Raw genomic sequence first — 18325 nt, forward strand, 5'->3', positions numbered from 1 at the left:
TGGGTGTTGTAGTTTCCTAAGTGAGGGATGAAATTCCCACATCATATGTGGCTTCCCTAGCTCATGTGATTTGCCATACAGCCACTAATCTCTGTGTCTGTACTTAGTAAACCACAGCACCCAAGTATACCCTGCTTTGTTGGAGCTCAACTCTGCATCCATTTGGCTTGAGCTACTTTCCCATGACCTTAAATAAATCTGCTGCTCCATAGCTGGGGAAAACAGTTTAGATTAAGTGGATTTGGAGTACAGAATATCCAGTAAGAAGTAAACATATATGTATATATGTATATGTATATATATGTGTGTGTGTGCATATGTGTGTATATATATGCATACCTATAAATATATATATATTTTCTATATTCTAACCTGGGCACAATGTGCTCCAGGACTAGACAATTCATCTATCTAATAAGGTTAAGGAATGCCACCATCACACCCAGACACATTTGGTTCCTGTTACAACCAGCTACCTACCAAGTTTAGTCAACCTTCTCCTATGTATGGATTGAGGCTCTCAATCCATAATGAAATGTAATGAAATGCTGAACTTGCTCCATATTTTTGTCCCAGAAAATTGCACCATGCTTACATAATTGTAGTCTGCAGGCTTGATTAGAGCTGCTCATGTGAATTGTTCCAGCAGCAATCACTGAACTTTAGAACAGACTGCATAGCAAGAACAGAAATGTATTTTAAAAAGTTAAATTCCAGTATTCCCTGAAGGCTTCACAGTTTCATGTCTATTAAGGTTACTAGCTGTTAGGACAAGTCACGAATCCATGTGTAGTCTGGGAACTGCCAGTATTTTGATTATCCTCGGTATGACTGTGGCCCTGGGAGTCAAAGCATAGTGATATGAGCATCTATAAAAAGGAGCACTAAAGCTTGCTGCATACCACTGCAGCTGCCTGGAGAATCAGCATTACCCATGGAAATCTCTGCAGAAAAGTTTTTGTACTCGGCTGCCATCCTCCACCTGCATCAGAAAAGAAGGCTCAAGGCTGTAAGTGACAATACTGGAAACAGCAGGGACAGAGAAATGGTATGGTAGTGCCCTCAGTGTGAAAAACATGGCAAAATTGTATGTCAAAAGTGATATGGAAAAAATACTTGACCATTATTAGCAGCAAGGGTTCCTAAGACAGGGACAAGGGTGTCCTTAGAAAAAGGTCAGTAGCTATCACAGACTGGTAACCAAACGGTGTGGAACTGAGTAGACCAGGTTCTGTGGTTCATAGTGACCTGATGAATCTAGCTTAGGTCAGGCTGCAACTCTGTAAAATGTGTTTGTTATTTCAACTGACAAAACGAAGTATTTTCTAGGTGGCTTTATTCTGTTTGTTTTATTTTCTCCTTATCTACTTGAATGATCATGAGGGGTATGCTGAAAGCCCTTTAAATCATGCTGATGATGTTTGCCTTATGAGTACAAGGCTTATAACTGAACTTTGAAATTTCCTAGGAAGAGATGACAGACAAGATTGGAGATTATTAACTCCTTACTTATCCCATCCCCTTTTTCTTTCTTATCCCCAATTGTAAAAGTATCATGCATAGCAAATTTAGTAGCTACAAGATCTACTGTTTAGAGATAGGGTTTAACCTGGCTAGGGTTCTCTGGCTGTCTGCTACAATTTCACATTTGGTCATAATTGAGAAAAGTGAACGCAAACCTTCTCTTGCCTTCACTTGCCTCTGCATTAGGACTCCTGCAAGGAGTCTTATTTCAGTTGTCTCAAGTATCTCGTTCTGTAAAGAACAGGCAGAGTTATGATTACAGGTATTTACATACAATAATTGCATGTAAATACATAGTGTTAGCTGTAAAGAACATTATCTATTTCACTTAATTGTCTCTATACAGGGTTTCTCTAAAAATCATGCATTAAGGAAAAATATCCTTAAAGTAACAACATGGTTTGGTGTAAGAAGGTATAGCTACCCAGTCAGGAATAGACATCCATTTCTCTCATGGAATAAGGCAAGAGTTTTCTGGGAGCACAGATTTTAAGTTTATATAATTAAATACTATTTTATAATGCATACATAAAGAAGTACTGAGTTTAAGTCAGATCAGCATATTCCCTTTCTATAAATTCCCAGCTTTGGAGTGCTGAACTCTGCAAAGGTAGTGTGCTCCCAGGGAGGTTGTTCTTCACCATAGCTTTCTGTGTATTTATTCCCTACGCATTTTTCAAACTCACAGACTGAAAGAAAAATAAGATTTGTGAAAACCTAAAACTGGGTTTAACAGCAAGAGCAGCTGAAGCTTCTTGGAACTGCAGGGTTACAGCAACAGCCATCAGTACAGACATGCCTCAGTATTTACATGGGATCAAGATATCGGCTGAAGTATCGTGTTTTTAAATTCCTTTGAGAGGTAAGAAACTTTGATTGCAACATCTAGGATCAAATTATGCCTTTCTTCTGGCTTATTTTGTCACGTTAGAGATTATATAATATGACTAATAGCAGAGGAAAAATATCATTCTCATTTTGTTTTCATTCGTAATGTCCCCCAAATACTAATGCTCTCACAAACAAATACATTGTCAAAATTGAAATAATTTAATTTAAATGTCCTTTTTCTTATTTCAGGTACTGCTGTCACTGTTCTATCTTGTCTCAAAGTAATCAAATAGAAGAGGGAAGTGTAACACTGAAAACCATCAGTAACATTTTGGTATTTCCATGGTTTACTGCATAATTAGTTACAAAAATAGTATGTTCTCTGCCAGCTGTTTGATTCTTTTTTCCATTTAAAGTGTAGCTCAGTTGTCAACAGTTCAGCAGCTTGTTTTTTTTCAACTGAGAAATTTTATTTTAGCTGTGTATGAATTTAAGAAAACCATAAAAGTTAATATGCTGTAATTATTCATTGAACCATAGCAGTCATTGAGTGCAATAGTGTTCTACATTTGTGTTGCTTCTGCAACAGGTACCTTCTATTTCTGTGTTTTCTCATTTCTCCGCAACATATTTTTCATGAATTTTCTTCTCAGACAATCCAATTGTACCATTTTTATAATAATTTCCTTTTACATAATATCTTATCACTGCCAGTCCTCCATGAGCAATTGCTTAATTTCCAAACACAGTCAAGTAAACTTTACAGCAATTATTATCTTTTCTGATCTATGCAAAGTATTTTTTATATGGTTGCAAAAGTGTTGTCTTATTAGATGTTGATGGAAAAGTGTTGATGAAAAATGGACTGTAGTCATAATCCACATGTAAATGCAAATTATCTCACCAAAATACATTAAGTAATAGTTAGAATTGACATTACAGTTTGCCTGCTGTGGACATACCCTGATTCTCTGCCCCACTCAGTTACGGTTTAGCCCATGTTATCTACATATGATGACACCATTTAGCATTCCAAAGAATGACTCTATAAGTAATTCCAGCTGCAATTCTCTTAAATATGCTGTTCTAGAAATCTCTATCGGACATAAGTTTTTGTATTTTGATGGCAGCAGTAGTGCCCTTTATAAAATTTGTTGAGAATTAGACTTTCAGAATTTAATGTTTCTTTATATGTGTGCTACAGATTAGGTTGTGTAAATGAATCACCTTTCAGCAGAGATAGCTCAGATTTGATCCCACAGAAGTCACTGGGATGGAGGAGGGAAAGGGCTGAGTGTTTGTCATGACTCTCCTAATAATTTTCAGTTCTTCGTTTCAGCCGGTCTGTCTTAGTCCCTGGGGTTCAAGCAGCTGTGGCAGTGCAGGATCAGAGGGAATGTATGGATCACTCAAGAAGAGATGATTCTCCTCCAGTGTGAAAAACTGTCACTCAGGCCTTCACCTAAGAAAAAAGGTGATTTCTCTCTGCAGCTCCAGTGCCCAGCTCTGAAACCAACCCAAGTCTCGGAACCTTCCAAGGCTCAGTAGGGAGTTACCAAGCCAGAAAAAAACCACTGCTGGGAAGCTCTAGCACTCCTCCTAGGCAGAAATATCCAGGAACCAGCTTGAAGCAACCAGCTGGCTCTCACAAAATATATTACATGTGGCTGTTCTGTCTCTCATATATCTTTGCTTGTGTTACAAAAAAATAGAAGTAGGGGCTGTATGTTAAAGCAGGCCAGATCATAAATGTGAAGGTATAGCCATAGTTTTACTCTGCAATTGAATAGTCTGGGAAAGTAAACAGAAGGAGCTGCAAGTAGAACAAAAGCAAGTTCAGCCTTCCATCCAGTAGAAAAAAACCTGCTGGTGTGTTGGATATTGTACAGAACACCTCAGAATTTCTCCCCTGCACATCATGGGATCAAATATACCTCACAGCTGAGTTGCAACTCTAGCACCTGTATGCAAACTGAGAATCAAATGGTCAGATACCAGGAAGAAGGATACCTTGCTGAGAACTTCCTCAGATTCACCCAGTGCTTCAGACAAAAAAAAAAAAAAGAAAGAAAGAAAGAAAGAGGGCACTATTTCTTGGAATTCCTCTTCTAGGACTCAGCTTTCAAAGTGCACCATCAGTATTTGTCAGCATGACTGGGACTTACTCTTTGTGGAAAAACACCGGTGGCTCTTTTGATTGCACTGGATGTATTTGAGAGTACTGATGTGTGTTTACTACAGTGGGTGGTTAGCATTCACGGTGTTGTTTCTAGCACGGAACAAATGCCAGATTATCAAGGTATTTTATTTCCCACAGCAATGATAGTGTGTCCCTGACAATACCGTTCATACCGTTCATATTCCCCCAGGGGAGAAAGTTAATGCTGCTCCTTGCAGTCAAGCTTATGTAGTGATAATAAACAGCACTTAAGAAACTCACAGTTGCTGTCAAGGGTCTTCACAAAGGGGTCATTTGTAATGAAACAAAAGACATATCTGGTGGACTGACTTCTGGAAAGAAAAAACAATTAGATAACACTTACATGAGAATCAGTGGCTGGTTTTAGCTCTTCAGTGGTCTGATTTGCTGCTCGAGCACCCTTCAGTACCTTTTATAAATACATCCCCCTGTGCAGTTATTGGCTTTTGCAACTTGCACTTCCTTGACCCACAAAGCTATCTTCAGTTGTCTGAGTACAGCCTGCATCTAACATTGCTCGCTAAACAATTTTGAAAACCAGTGGCGTAACATCAAATAGTATTCAAGAAATTGCAGCAGATGATTGCAAGGAGCAAAGCTGTGAGCACTGAAATATTGATAATAAGGAAATGCAAGATGCTTATCTTGTTACTTCCATTTTAGCACTTACCTTTAATAAAAATAAAAACCAAAGGCATCTTGGATCTCCTCCCTGAACAAACATACTGCAATACAGTAATTGAGTTGATAGTCTGTGCTATTAAAAATGGGTAAAAATAGTTTAGAAGAATGTGAGACAAAATCTGTCTTTGATGAGTGTGAGGAGAGATGAGGCAGAACACCACGGAGTTTCACTTCATCATGGTTTTTGCAGCTCTAATTTGAACATGGCTATTTTTAGAAGACTTGTACATATCAACAACACTAATGACTGCCAACAGAGACAACCATGTTCTTAGAGCCAGCGGCATCGTGTGCAGCTCTCGGGATTTAACTAAACCATGTTTTTGGCAAATAGTAATAAAAGTAATTAATTCTGTTTGTTTCCAACAAATTGAATTATGCTTTTATTTTACCTCTCTTTCCCTCTGGGAAATTAGTCCAGAGAGTAATTTAATGGCCTTTAGTTCTTACTATTTAATGTGGTGAATGGCTTTTCTACAAATTTCTGACTTTTGTGTGTGTGTATGTATGCGTGCATTTGTATGTTGTTGATGGAAGCCATGACTTTCCCATTGCCCTTATTTTATTGCTATTCTGTGATCCTTCTAACATTTTGGGAAGTGAAACAATCCCTACCAAGAAACTTGTCTGCCTCATTACTAAATGGTGAAAACAACACAGACCAAGACTCTGTAATCTCTGTCAGGGGACATGCAAACATGTTTGCTATACAAACCCACATTTGTAAGAGAGGCATCCTGAGTTGGCTCAGAATAAGGGAGTTATCGCAGGTCAATATTCCATGTGCCTTTGCCAAAGGCATCTTTCTTATCAGCATTTCTTATTAGCAAGCTGCTCACTCATAGATCTATCCACAGTGCCGAATGATAATATTCATAAGTGATAAAGCAACCTTATTAGAAAAGTTTCTGACTAGCTATGGTGGCTGGGGAATGCAAGTTGAATGGTAAGCAATGGGGAGTCAGAGAGAACACCTTGACCTATGCCTGCAGCAGAATAACAGCTAAAGAAATCATTGTGCAGGCATTATCAATGAATGTCAAAAGGGCCTTGAAGTAAATTGCAGAGGATTTGATTGCTGATCTCAGCAAAACACCATCTGGACCTTGTCAGCTGTGGAAAATGGAAAGAAAGAGCCAGAACCTACGAAATGCAGGGTATCCAGCTAGGCAAAGCTCTTTAGCTGTTGGTTTGTGCTTAGTGCCCTTTGCCAGCAGCATGCTCTTCTGAGCAGAAATCAAGATTTCCTGTTACCACTCAGCCTTTGCTGTGCATTTCTCCTGTACTGTAGGAAACCTCCACTCTTTTCCACCTCCACAGCTGCTTGTTTTTTCAGAGAGCGTCCCTGCAGCAGTCCTCAAGGCAGCTTCCACCATGGCATCAGCCCTGCAGCACTGGATGTTGTATGAGCAGAGGGAAACCCACGGGGAGATACACTCATGTATGTGTCCAGGTTCGGGGACAGTGGTGGCTGAGCAAGGGTAGGCTGGTATTTATAGGAGGTTTCGAATCAGTGCATTACAGCACACGGCTCATCTGGTCATGAGGCCTGTAGAGACAATCATGAGGGCAGAGTCAGCCCTGGTGCAAATATAACAGGCCTGTCTGTTATATTATGCAGAGGACCCGGCCCTCCTTACTGCCAGGTTCCTCCTGCAGCTGGGGTGGTAGCAGAAGAAAAAATCCCAAGGTATGGAGAGATGAATGGGTACTGCCCCGGAGTACAGGAGGGGTGAAAACATCCCGCTCCCTGTCCTCCCCACCCCCAATATTTCAGTTGTTTGAGCACCAAATTGTCACCAACTTTGATATTTGCTGCCAGAGTGCAGTATATGTGTGCATCTGTGTAGCTGATCAAAATAGCACATTCAAAATCAGGTTTTCTTTTAATGTCTCTGAGTGTTTTCTTTAAAAAAAATACGATGAAACTTCAGAAAGGAAAGATTACTACGTTACTGTTACTCTGTTTTCGGGGTTTTCCCAGGATTTAATGAGCAGCTGCATGTTGGAAAGAAATTCTTTCTCCTGAGGCTCTTTGGAGGGCTCAGAAATCTTTATTGAAAAATAACTGGAAAATTTGACCCAGAGAGCAAGTTCTCTATGTTTCTTGGAACCTCATGATTCATGTTTCAGTCTCATTTTTGTCCCTTGAACAAGACAGAAATGTAAGGGGAGAAGTAGGAAAGTGGAAAGGAAAAGCGGAAAGCCAGCAGTAGGGAAGCCAGCAATAGGAAATGTGTGTGTCACAGGATGAGCTTAACAGAGTTTCCACATGGGCAGTCAGGGAAAAACATGTATTCTTGTGTCTATTAAAAGTACGCTTTTCGACATCATCTTTTTACTTTTGTGAAGTATTCATATTTTTTCTTTTGTGAATTGGTGAAGGAGCCCAGATGAGTTCAAATCACAGATATGGATTTTGAAAAACAGGTATGGAAAACATATTTTCCTAGAAGTATGTGATAATTCAGTGGGGCCCAGACTCAATATTTTTTAACTCTTTGGAGAATTTCACTCATGGTGGCATGGAGATCAGTAATGCTGCAAGTCATTGCTTGAGTCTTAGTCTTGGACTGTTCTGTGGGACCTTCAGAGTCAGTCAATATGGGTATCTCTTAATGCATGTCTGTGTATTACTTAAGACCATAGAGGGGATAAGAAAATGATAGGATGATCATCCTATACTGTTACTTCACCTCCTGGAAAAGCAGTCTTAATGATTTTGTGCTGTGGGCTGTGGCTGCTGCTGAAGTGGGTAGTGAAGGACCCTGTTTCCATTGCAAATAGTAATATTTAATGATCAGCTGAAGTACTGATATTAACATCTTCAGGGCAATATCCTCATGTCTGGTAAACAGCTGGTCATGCACAAAAAAATAAAGCATTGTTGGAGAGCTGTTAGAGAGGGTGAAGAGTTAACTGTTAGATATCATCTTCAGACTGAATTTGTTTTTCAGATTCCCTTAAGGACGCAGGCTTTTTCCTCATCTTGTCTGCATACAGCCACGTCTCCAAATGGCAAACTCGCCATCTGCAGGCCAGCGAGACAACTCGCAGGGGCCGGGGAAGAAACATCCCCTCAAAGATCAGGGACACTCAGGTACACTTCCTTATGGTGGTCTTAGGATTTCCTCCTCTTTTATGCACCAGTTAGCAAATGGAAATCACCCTCTGGGTGCTATCCCAAAGAAGTTGGAGTGTCTGTCTCTGGAGCTTAATCCTATCCCAGTGGATTGCTTTAAAAATGATATTCTTGATATTCTTCTGCAGCAGGCTTCTTCTACCCTTGCTAGCTTATGCCTGGTCTCAGCTGTAAGGAGAGAGCACAGCTTCGCAGCCCAGGCCTTAACACCCTCCCCCAGCTACTAGAAATCAGCACTGTTTTCCCCCATGAAACATGGTTTTGATTAGAACATACTGTTTCTTAAGCATATTTTTGCCATGAGAACATGTTTTATTTTTGAAAGATACTAAAACATGGTGTTTCAGGAAGTTTGAGCTTTCTTTGTCAGGCTGGAGGAACATTATCGGAATGCATTTTTCTATTTGAAATAAATTTTAAGGAGAACATTTACCTTATTTCAGTGGTTATTTTGTAGTGCTCTCGAATCACAGCTGCATCCAATTAACCATAAAAAGTCAAAATCTAAAAAAAAAGTTTAATTTTTATAATATTGCTTCCATTCAAAACTCAAAAAAAACCCCAAAAGGAAACTGAGACAACCTCAGTTTCACCCTATTTTGAATAAAAGCTATCTCTAAGCTGCTGAAAGGAAAACACACATAATCTAGCTCCTCCAGGAACAGAAGGGTTTGAAAGCACCCCAGCGAAACCTGAGAATCTGCAGCCCTGCCTTTGCCAGCCCTATAAGCCATGTCCTAAGTACCATCATATGGCACCCTAATGAGAAACACAGAGCCTTGTTAGTGCTACGTCTCCTGCCTGTAATGTACCACTCATTTGGCCCTGCTAGTCCTAGCAACTGTGGGTGAGATTCATGCCTATCTTCCATGGCCTCCTTTGACTCTTACTGGAGGTTTTATTGTGGTCTTGTCCCACCTGGAGCTTCTGCTGTGGAGAAAGCTGCTCTGTTGCCATAGGATACAAGGAGGGCAACCACCACACAAGGGGCTGCCTAGCAAACCTACCAAAGCTTTGGGGTCCTGTTGTTGCTGATTGACTTATTACATTCTTACAATCCTTCATCAGTCACAAAACATTCCAAATGGAATTTTAACCATTTTCATGGAGGCTGTGGTCATCTTATGATCTTCAGAAGTGAAGCTGAACTTTTCAGCCCCTGGAACTGGGTAATTATCTCGTTGTACTTTGTGCCCTGAGATTTGCAAAGAGATGATTTTTCATTTAAACCTGGATTTCTAAAGGAGAAAACATGAGGAAAGACCTGATTTTGCATTTCAGTTTGTCTAGAGCTGGGCACTAGTGGTGTACATTGGAGAGCAATGCCCACTTATTTTAGAAAGATATTTAAAGAAGTCATTGAACCAATTTTTTAGTTTATAACTAAGCCTCAGTGTTAGCTTGCTTGAAAGGGAAGTAGAGAAGCACCTAGAGGTTTTGCCTATGCCACATGTTTACTTCCAGGTGAATTCTGAAAACGAGGGACTGAGGTTAATAGAAAATAATAAATGTAATATTCAGACTGAGTTTTCACATCGCTGTGAAACTCCAGGTGAGCTCTTGGTTATAGTCAGAAGAGTAGTACATCCCTGGTAGTACACTTGTTGCAGACTGCCATGACCCAAAGAACTTATGTGTATAAAGACAGGCACCAAGGTGAAGGAAAAAGTCATTCATTCCTCTTACGCAGATGGAGAAGGAAGGCATAGACTGAAGCTGATTCTTTTGACATCAGAAAACCTTACTGCTTTGGGAGGGCAAAATCAAGACTTGACTCTATTTTTGTTATATTTTCTTAGGAACAGGTTGTGCTGAAGTGTTTGCTTCCATGTGGTGCTCATACAAGTCTGTTTCTTCTAATTCTTAGTGACATTCAGCATCATACTCACTCTTGTGAGAATTGTGTTCTCACAGAATTTACACACAGTCTTTGTACCTTTTTCAATTATGGGTTGTACGAGTCTGTGAAGAGAAATACCAAAGGAACATCAAAAGTCCCCAAGCATCTGCTGACGTTAGTTCAGGTAATAATAGGGGAATGTTATTACCAATAATAATTTCTTCAGGTGGGGCAAGGTGAACCCACAGCAAGATCCTTCTCTTCCCTTCACTGTTATTTGTGGAAGCAAAAGAAGGGTCCAGGGAAAGTGTTAGGGGTCTCCCCAGGATTTGCTTCTCACAGGCTAGCCCTGGGTTTACCTGACTACTCTGGCCAAGCAGTAGGCAGGGCTGGAATGCTTGTTGGTCACTGTGGACTACTCAGTGGGTAACTGTATTTCCACGTTCAAAGGTTCAGTTTTGCCGGAGTTTCGTGTTCTGGGGAGGACAGCATCTGGCAACCTCAACTATAAAAGCTCTTTTCCTTAAAGGTTTTATATAAAGGAGTAGCTGCCCAAGGCCTTTCCACAGCTCAAACGTACTTATGTGGCCACCAGGTTACTGACTTCTTCTGCCAGCCTTGAACCACAGGCACCAAAACCTGGTCCAGCCCTGTCATGGCACCAGGTTAATTTCAGGTGTGCACTTAATCTCTGCCCTCACCAAGCAAAGGCAAGGTAGGCAGTCATGTCAGGTCATGCCACCCTGGCCAGCCACCCCCACACGATGGGCTGCATAGGAGGATGAAGTTGGTCCAACCAATCTAGTCCTTACCCTGTCACTGCTCCCATTTCAGGGCTGGAGTCGCCTCTCTGACACACAGCCTGCTTTTTACCCAGTTCTGAGGAGCCAGTGGGGACAGGGCAGCAAGGAGCAAGCTGCAGAAAATGCAGTTAGCCAAGGTCTTTTCAAAGCCATGACATCTGTGTAATTAATGTTCCATGTTTTCTACCTATTGTCAGCTGTCTTATGAAACTTGTCATGTGTGAGCTCTCTTGGGCATAAGGAAAACAGTTTGTATACTGATGAGACACAGGTGCTGTTTGTCTTTGTTTCTCATGCTCTTTCCCTAATAATGACAGAATAATTACAAGATTGTTATTTTATATGCTTTTATTATTTTAATCTTCTCAACACACAAGTAAGACTCAATGGTACAAATAAGGAACCCATCTAAGAAGGAAAACAGTTTTATTAAGAAATCTGTATGGTATGACAATGGTACAGACTTTCCTGTTATATGATGTGTGTAATTTAAATGAGTTAATAAAGAAGATGTCTTTTGGGGATTTCTGGTCTTGTGAATAAGTGTCCTGAAGCTTGGAGACAGTTAAAGTTGAGATACATTTGGTGGGACCTTATTTGGGTGTTTAGATCACCGCTGTCAGCACCGTTCCCATTCCTCAGAAGAATGAAATATCTCAGTAACTGGGTTAGCAATCCAGAGCTGCCATTTGGTAGTCCATTGTATTGGTATGAACCCCAAGGAGCACAAGGATTTCACTCTGATGATGTAACTTGGCTGAACACAGTTATTTCTTGATAAGGATGGACTGGTTCTACAGTGTCCAGGAGTTTCTTTCTTAGATTCCTTCCAAAAGTCCTGGGGGTCGCAGCAATGGGAAGGACTCACCTTCTTTTTAGACGGCATCTCAACCAGCAACTGCAGCAACTACCATTGTGCAGGCCAAAGAGGTTGTGTGATCTGCAGAAATTCCTTGTGGCAAAAGCAACCTGCACTGGCTGCTTTCACCTACAGAGCTGCAGTGAGCTGGCCAGTCCTTGCACACCAATTCTTTTGTTCACATCCTTTTCTTTTTTAGATGTTGGGGCCAGGAGGTACCTAGGAAACTCTCGTGTATTTCAGAAACCTGGGGCAATTTATTTAGAAGGCACTTTGGTTGCCTAACATGAGGCATCTTACAAAAGAATCTTGATTTTTAGAGAGCAAATGCTGAGCAGTTACTCAAAAAATCAGATCTTTGATAAGATGTCCCATTTTGGATATTTGGATTCACTAGACTTTTTTTTAAATAGAGCCCACAACAGCTATTTGCTGGCTTTTCAAGAATAACCAGTTCAGTGCATTATTTTATTTCCCCAGGAATTTTTCCCTGTGGCAATACATTTCTGCAGTTGAATGACATGCATCATTGGGAGCCTGCTGTAGCTCTTGTTTGACAAATGAAAATCCCACCATCTTACAAAGTTGTTCTTCCACCTACAACTGAGACACATTGAGGATAAACCAAATGCAGTAACAGATGTGTAGCAATTCCCAGAATTTTTCAGGTCCTTGAAGTAATAAGAGGTAAAATACTGACCTGCTGATTCTCTGGTTATACAAAAAGTCTTTTGGGTGGGCAGGAAAGCAGATACTTAGCATGAATTTTTGCCCTATTTTTCCTAAGTTCTCATCAAGGAGTGAAAAATGTTTCAATTCTATAGAAAGATGCTCCTGGAAATTAAAAGGAGAAATAATGCTTACAGGACCTGATACATTTCGGAAACCACACAGTGAGTGCACTAGTTAAAGTTGTTTTGCTGATTTATTTCTCAGGCTTGTGCTGTGCTTATTTCTCAGGTAACAGAGATTTACTTTAGTCTTCCAGAGAAATCCCCCACTCCCAAATCCATAAAGATCCCTAGTTATCACTTTTCAGGTTTCTCTGGTCACCCAGACAAACTTCTTCTGGATGATGTCCAGTGCTTACCAGCACAGGAATAAGAGAATAAATGGTTTCCTAAATGTCCTTGCTATTCCTGCCAGTATTCCTACGTTTTCTCTGCTTTCCTCACTGCTTGCCTGCAGCCTGCTTTACAAATTCAACCTTTAGGTGGGGCTTTTCCACTGTCAGCAGCCCAGAGATTTCCTCTGTGGTATCTCGGGCCTGAGGGGGATGTTGTACAGTCCCTGTGTGCTGGGATATGAAGTCTTTTGTGTTATCTTTAGTGCTTTCTTCCATTACCAGCTCCACTGACATCCAAAAGAGTACAACGGGGAAAACCTGAGTCAAATTGTGCCACTTAAGGTCTTGGTCTCTGTCTTTTTTGTCATGTGTGATGTGCTAAAAGGTTATCCAAATGAAGAAGATGCTGATAAATTGCTAAGTTATTTCACAGTTCAGAGCCAAATGTATGCATTAATTAATTTTTTTATTTCATTTGAAAAATTTGGAATCGGACAGCACTACAGGGACAACTGTTTCTTCCTGGTTATGAGGTCTGGAAGAAAGTAGTGACATATTTTCTAACTTTGCAGTGGACCACCTGCACCTCATGGTACAGCACTAGCCTCAGTTCTTCTACAGGCTAAGCCTTCACAGGGTTTAGGATACTTCTGCTGAGAATAGCTATGCTTTATGTGCCCTCTTTTAATTTGAAAAAAAAATCAAGGAGAAGCTCTTTATTATACTTATATGGAGACAATGCTCATCCAGCACGGCTTAGCAGCCCTTTCAGAGCTGGGGTGGGAGAGGAAGCTCTCCCATGAGTCTTCTGACCTCTCCTAGCACCTGAAGCCCCAGAAATATAGGCATCACATTTTCTTCGTGAAACTTCTGGAGAAAGTGGTGGTCTCTTTGCAAAGCTGGGACTCTGGAGCCTGGGTTTGTCCCACTCAGCCCCAAGAGCCTTAGGACTGCATTGCCGTAGGAGATGGAGGGAGAGCAAGGTGCATCCAGTGGGCAGTTGACCTAGTTCTGAGTTTGGGGATCAAAGGCAGAGATTAGTCCTTCAGTCAGAAATCTGGGAGGATGTGTGGGGCTGCTGGAGTTGATGAGCACTTGTTTAACACTGTGAAGGGGACTGTACTGTCACACTGATGTGCCAGTTGCTCAGGTCCAAGTTTGACTATCCGAATCACCCCAAACCAATCCTTTTGTGATTTCCATATTACTAAGCCCATCTGAGAGGTGCCCTGCCAATGTGGAGTGCTAGGGGTTATTTGACCTAATTAGAGGGGACATAAAAAGTGAAGGACTTTACTGATGGCTGCTACTAAGAGCCTGCCTGGCTTCTCTGTTGCCGGCCTCTACCCCACCACTAACCACTGAGGTCCCCTCAAACCTACTTCTTCAGGTGGGACCCTTCAGGTGCCCCAGTTCCAGCTCAGAATCTGGACTCCCCTTAAATGACTCTTTTATTTGGGCTTTCAAAAACTCCTGGAAAACTGCATTTTGGAGACTCCAAAGAAACGGACTATGCCCAGGGCAATAATACTGTCATTAATCTAATTCTCTCTCCATGAGTGTCTAATTCTCTAAGAATGTGAAATATCAAAATATGTCATCACAGAAGAGGAACCTTGAAAAACCTTGTCTACCTGTCTTTATTTGTCCTGTACCTGTCCTGTGCCTTAAGCCAGGGCTTTAAGGAATAATTAATAAAACTGGCAAAAAAAAATCCTGCTGCATTTAGTGCAGGCTAAGGATCTCATCCCTTCAGTGACCTTGAGAAATGCATATTAGTAAAGCAAAGGGCTGTAGTATGGAGAAGGAACAGAACTGTACAGAATTTCACCCATTTTCCAAAACCACAAAAGCCAAGAGATGTGCGGGCACAAGCATCAAAAGTATCTGTTATTACATCAGACAAATTGAAGTAGCAGCTGGGAGGACTCCCTTCACTGCCTCTTCTGTGATGGCATGAGAGATGTACCTAAAGGGTAGCAGAGGCACAAAAAATCTGTGAAGGACTACTAGAGACTGGGAATGAAACTGTTTTCTGTTGTGGTGTCTCCCTTGTCAAGGGTCTCATTAAGTTTGAGCCTGGCCATTTGCACACGTGGCACAGCTGGCACAGATGAACATATCACTCCTTGAACTCTTTTTTCTTTTTGAAATACTAATTTCTGGCATTTCTTTGCTTATCACCAGTGCTAAATTTCCTGCCTGCATGGTCTGGAGTGGCTTGCTGAATGCAAAGCACACCAGTCTTCTACTTCTCTGCTAGCCATCACCACTCAAATTTGTATGGCCTTGCTCTCTTCTTTCCTGGAAGATTAAACATGTTAACTCCCAAAATGAAGCAATTTCCTTAAGTGAGACATTACCCTTAAGGATGCATTTAATGCAAATCTCTGTCATGCTTTAAGCACACTTTGGGGAGGGTCAGTTGACTTGGATGGATACTTTGTCTTACCAGCAGAAATTAAGGCATGAGGCAACCTAAAAGCTAACCCCCACAAGTTGACTCTGCCTGACTTATCCTGAACACAGGATGCTGCATCTTAGTCTGCTAGTGTTGCATGTCTGTTTAGAAAAACAAGCATGGCAGGCATAAATTGAAAGACTCAGAGGCCTCCTGGTGCCCAAGGACTAGCTCTGCTGGGAGGCACCTGCTTAATATTTGGCTAACTTTCTGGCAGAGACAAGAACTCCTTTCATTTGTTAGACAGTAGTATTCTTTCCAGGTGTGAATAAGGGGCAATGTCCTTGCCATTTCTTTTAAAAGGTTAGAAAAAGAATAATTAAAATGGCTTCTAATACGAATGATTAAATTCTAATAAGAACTATTAAAACTCCTTCTATGATAAGGTGAGCTGTTTAGTGGATAAGGGAAAGGCTGTGGATGTGGTCTAACTAGACTTTAATAAAGCCTTTGACACCATTTCCCATGCATTGTCCTGGAAGAACTGGCTGCTCATGGCTTGGACAGCTTGCTGTTTGCTGGCTAAAAAAATGGCTGGATGGCCAGGCCAAGAGGATGGGGGTGAATGGAGTTACATCCTGGCGGACAGTCAGTCACTAGTGGGGTTCCCCAGGGCTCAGCAGAAGGTCTGGTCCAGTTTAATACCTTTATCAGTGATCTGGATGAGGGGATTGAGCCCACTCTCAGTTTGAAGATGACTCCAAGTTGGGCAGGAGTCTTGATCTGCTGGAGAGTAGGAAGGCTCTGCAAAGAGATCTGGACAGGCTGGATCAATGAGCTGAGGTGAATTGTATGAGGTTCAACAGGGCAAAGTGCTGGGTCATACCCTTGGGTCACAATAACCCCCTGCAGCTCTACAGTCTTGGAGAAGAGCAGTTGGAAATCTGCCTGGTGGAAAAGAACCCTTGGAGTGCTGGTTGACAGAAGCTGAACATGAGCCAACAGTGTGCCCAGGTGGCCAAGAAGGCCAATGGCATCGTGGTCTGTATCAGGAACAGTGTGGCCAGCAGGACCAGGGCAGTGATTGTCTCCCTGCACTCAGCACTGGTGAGGCTGCACCTCAAATCCTGTGTTTAGTTCTGGGCCTCTCACTACAAGAAGGACATTGAGGCGCTGGAGCATGTTCAGAGAAAGGCAACAGAGCTGGGGAAGGGTCTGGAGCACAAGTCTTATGAGGAGTGGCTGAGGGAGCTGGGTTGTTTAGCCTGGAGAAAAGGAGCCTGAGGAGGGACCTTAGTGCTCTCTACAGCTATCTCAAAGGACGTCATAGACAGGTGGGGGCTGGTTTCCTTTCCCAAGTAACAAGTGATAGGACAAGAGAAAATGGGCTCAAGTTGCATCAGGAGAGATTTAGATTGCCTATTAGGAAAAATTTCTTCACCAAAATGGGTGTCAGGCATTGGGACAGGCTGCCCATGGAAGTGTTCAAAAAACATGTGGATGTGATGCTTAGGTGCATGTTTTACTGGTGGAATTGGCAGTGCTGGGTTAATGGTTGGACATGATGGTCTTAGAAATCTTTTCCAACCACAACAGTTCTGTGATTCTCCTGTGCTGGCAGGAGAAGCCAGCTAATAGAGAATTTATTACTCAAGTTTGGCGCAAAATGCTCTATGCTGTAAGGACTTTTCTCAAATGGGAAATGAAATCATGGGCAATAAAAAGGAAATTATGGTTTAGGTTTAGTACCAAGTGGTCTTTATGGTTGCCAGTCCATAAAAGCTTGGTGGGTGAAATACACCTTTGCGTGGAAGGGCAGTCTTGTATCTTCAATAAAATTAATTTTATTTTTTGAGGGCTGGTGTGATATACAATTATGATTTTAATTTTGTGCCCCTCCAGATGTCAGAAAGCCTAATTCTTGATGTGTTGTAAAGGAAAAAGAAATCAAAGTTTAAGCCTCCTCAGTGGTCAGGAGAAACAATATTCATGTCCCCACTTCATCCCAGCAGTGTCCCCGACCAGGCCAGCCCAGTTGTCACGTATGTGACTCATGTGCATTGTGCTGGCAATAGGGTTTGATCTCAGCTTGCTGCCAGCCTGTTCTTGTCCTCATTCTCTTGCTGGCAGTGGGTCGGGGCATTCTGCCAACCTGGGCTGGAAGAACAGCCAGCCCTCGGCTGCACAGTGTGGTCATGGAGAGCATCTTAAAAATTAAAGGGAAGTCACTGCCTTGGGGAAGCAGGACCTTGTTTGTATAAACTCTCTCTGGGTATCTCTGCAACTTCCTGAAGGCAGATCCTTAGAATATGGCTTTAGGGTTCCTCCACAGTAGGTTTTAACATGAATGTGTGGTTACAATGCTAAGCTAAACTTGTGTATGGGAGGGTTGATGCTGTAGGACATTCTGTCTGTCATAGCTTTACTGAGACACTGAAGGCAGCAACCCCACTCTCACTTCTCCAAAACAACGTTCATCACACATGAACTTTGTGCAGAAGTCGCTATCACTGTAAACACAAAAAATCATACCCCATTAATAGGATTCAGTGAGACTGGCTGCTTTTTACTGCTCTGTTCCACATTGCATTGTAAAATAAACACTTCCTAAGACTTCTGATGTAAGCTGAGGCACCTGCCTCACATCTTTGTGCCCCAGGATTTGGAGTGGGACAGATGTCCCAGGAGGAGCTGAACTGCCATGGCAAAGTGTTCAGCCTGTCTGGCTTACCTTGTCCTCATGGCCTTTCAGCCTTGAGCTTTTCTGAGCTCTTATACTTGTTGCATATTCATCTGGATTAATTAAGAACCCCTTCAAATGGTGTACCTTTACAACAATAATGCACGCAGTGTATGGGTGAAGCTCAAATAGCTTCAGAGGAGGTTAAATCACTATTTTTCCAATATTAATATTAATGAGGCTGAACATTTGCATTTGCGGTAAATCCTCTTGTAGCATAAGTGTCCTTTTAGGA

The 18325-nt window shown here is 41.7% G+C and overlaps 1 long non-coding RNA gene across 1 annotated transcript; it reads left to right on the forward strand.

Annotated features, from left to right (window-relative positions):
- Positions 1–912: 912 nt before the first annotated feature.
- LOC108641587 lies at positions 913–5609 on the forward strand. Its single transcript, XR_001922100.1, has 3 exons — positions 913–1009; positions 2213–2386; positions 3695–5609. It is a non-coding gene; the product is annotated as an uncharacterized LOC108641587 (long non-coding RNA).
- Positions 5610–18325: the final 12716 nt, after the last annotated feature.

The sequence above is a fragment of the Manacus vitellinus genome, unplaced genomic scaffold (genome assembly GCF_001715985.3).
Source record: "Manacus vitellinus isolate BGI_N305 unplaced genomic scaffold, ASM171598v3 scaffold_7_pilon, whole genome shotgun sequence".
NCBI lineage: Eukaryota > Metazoa > Chordata > Aves > Passeriformes > Pipridae > Manacus > Manacus vitellinus.